Genomic DNA, 3,107 nt, shown 5'->3' with positions numbered 1-3,107 from the left:
GGGTATTACAGGTGGATTTTACAAATACCCCGTCCACATTATGTACATTTGTAGGTCTATGCTGTTCCGGAGTTCGATCTCTGGGGCGGACATCATTTGTCTCACTAACTTGTTTGGTTTTTGCATATACGCCATTCATCTTGAATACATTTGTAAATTTGGCATTTAATAATTTCATTCAGGTTTACATTTCAATTTAAACTATATCATTATCTTCATACTATGTATATCCAATAAGAATTCATCAATTATCAACTTTTTCTTAATGGATTGTTATTTGAATTTCAAGATATTTTTGTCTACCAAAAGATTTTTCCGAACTCGTGCTTTTAAGGGGCTGTTTGGTTCGTTTCCTAGATATAGGGAAATGCATTTCCATGTACAAAAACACAAGTTTGGTGCCTTGTGGGACCTGCAATTGCTGATGGCCCAACGCTACTAACATTCAACTTGCCGGTATTCGTTGTGGGATGCCACTTAAACTCGAGATATATTACTGAAACACATGAGATTATATACATGGGTGGTATTTCTTCCAAGTTATTTAATGCAGAAAAAATAATGATCCCATGATATATTACTGAAACATCATATAAGCCATCAATGCCAATACTCACAAATATTCAAGCATGTACTTAAAACTAAAGATATTCTTACTGAAACATCAAACCTTGATTATAAATATTCACAATAGACAACTCACAGGATTCTATAAGAATATCAAGGCTTCAACTTCAAATGCAAATAAATCAACTGACATATGTAACCTAACTTGAACAGTATTTGCTCCAAGCAGAATAAATTCAGCAGCATCGCCACCGGTCTCAACTCCCCCGATGCCAGAAAGTGATAAGTTGGTACCATCAAATTCTGATTTCACATTTTCGCAATTTGCATAACTTCGCCAAGGGCAATAGGATGGATTGCCTTTGAAGAATATCCCCCAAGAGTGGAGAACCTGCATAATAAAATAATTAGTTACAAATTAAAATATCCTAAGAAACCAAGACTGCTTACCATGTTATTGAGTTGCGTCAACTCACCCTTCAACACAAGGTTCAGGACGTAATGTATTCAAACCAATACCCATTACACTCAAAATTGTGTTAATGGCTGCAATTCCTTCACATCCTGATTTCAAAGCCACTCTAGTCTATTCTTCTCTAACAGTCTTCTATGTATGCTTTAACCAAATTAACACCAATTACTGAAGAATTTTTGTCAATGCTTGAGAATTTCAATTGAACAGATTAAGGTCAGAATATGCAACAAGTAAAAAACTCAACATCACCATGTCTTTTTCTATCAACTAAATTAAATGATACATGAGATGCTCATATGAAGTGCACAAGATACAAAGGACTAACCTGTGTAATATCTGTTATATTTGGAGTCATCTTAGCCCAAACAGGTATAGTAGCTTTCTCGTTTATCCACCCACATACCTCCTCTAACAATGCGCAGTCTTGCCCAACTGCAGCACCAATAACCAGAAAGGTGACTAGCATCTCAAATAACCTACATTTATATGATAAACCATAATGCCAAGTGAATCAAAATGAAAAATAATAAACTAAAAGGAGAAGAAAGCATAAGAGGTCCATATCTTCCCTTCTTATTCTTTGTATACTATTTTTCTTGCTTCTAGAACAGCAGCAACAACAACAACACTTTGGCCAACAATTGCAAATCCTTGTAGGGGGGTTTTTCGTCTTTGCTGCATCATAGCCATAGAGAGCTTGTCAACCAACATATAGAACCAACATATGCACACAAAAACCAAGCACAAAATACCCAAATAACAGCATATAAAACCAACATGTGCACACAAAAAGTCGAGCACAAAATACCCATTATCCAACAAATTTAACCAACATGCGCACACCAACAACATCAAGTACCAACCAACAATATCAAGTAATCAGCAGCTGGTTATTGATTATGGATGAGGGCTCAGAACTGGGTCAATATCATCATTGTTAGCCTCCAGTGCAAATATCAATAGATATTGTAGGTGGCTAATCCCAGAAATTTTGACAATCATCATAGCCTAAGGGGCTGTTTGGTTCGTTTCCTAGATATAGGGAAATGCATGACAATGTACAAAAATATCATCATTGTTAGCCTCCAGTGCAATATCAATAGATACTGCAAGTTGCTAATCTCAGATAAATTAAAAAGCATCATAGCCTAATTTGAACACCTGTAAACAATATCATCCAAATCAAATCTAGCCGAAACAAGCACAACCAAGCTCACAACCAGAAATCCCCAAAACAAGCACAAAAGCATCATTTACCCAACAATTAAAATGATGCACCAACCAGCCAACAAAATCAAGAATGCAGCCAAAAACACCAACAGGCAACAACAACCCAGCAGAAAAAAACCAACAGGCCAACAACACCAACTGGCATCAACACCACCAACAGGCATCAACACCAGGCATCAACACCAGCCAACAACAACCCCAATTCATGAAAATTGGGTACAGAAAAGTCGGTCAAGCTATGGTGATGTGTTCCGATCATTCCAAAGTTGAAGGAATGCTTCAATATTTCTAAGTGTGTCTATTTCGTCATCATTCTTTAATTTAATTGCTAGTGATTGAAAGAATCAGCAGACCAATATCACTTGCAACAAGTTAAAAAAACACTTTGCACACTTGTTTTGGATGTGAATCCATTGTCCATTTCACTCTAACAATCTAATGCAGAGTTGCAAGCAGATGGTGTCTTTGGGGGCGATCTTTGTTCAAGGTCCGCTTGGGGGCTAGGGTTTTGCGGTGAGGATCGTCGGAGGCGGCGACAATTTGGAGCTCCGACGAGGTCGAGGCCTTGTTGTTGTTGTTGTTGGTGTCTTTGGGATCCATTGGAGTTAGAGAGAGAGAGAGAGAGAGAGAGAGAGAGAGAGAGAGAGAGAGAGAGAGAGAGCAATGAGAGCCCAAAAACAACAAAAAGCCCCCAAATTTCTGAGAAAAAAACTCCAGCGAAACCTAGAAAAGGAAAGGCGAACAGATCGAACCTCAAACTTCGAAAGCGTCGCCACCCCTACGATCTTGCTCCGCTCCGGCGTCCCCATCTCATCGGAACTCCGGAGATGAATCT

At 38.3% G+C, this 3,107-nt stretch overlaps 1 pseudogene; it reads right to left on the bottom strand.

The window, feature by feature from the left end:
- Positions 676-2,295, bottom strand: LOC109821946 (annotated as a pseudogene).

Source organism: Asparagus officinalis, chromosome 8, assembly GCF_001876935.1.
Source record: "Asparagus officinalis chromosome 8, Aspof.V1, whole genome shotgun sequence".
Taxonomy (NCBI): domain Eukaryota; kingdom Viridiplantae; phylum Streptophyta; class Magnoliopsida; order Asparagales; family Asparagaceae; genus Asparagus; species Asparagus officinalis.
Note: the sequence above shows the minus strand (reverse complement) of the source record. Positions and strands in the feature narration are given on the sequence as shown.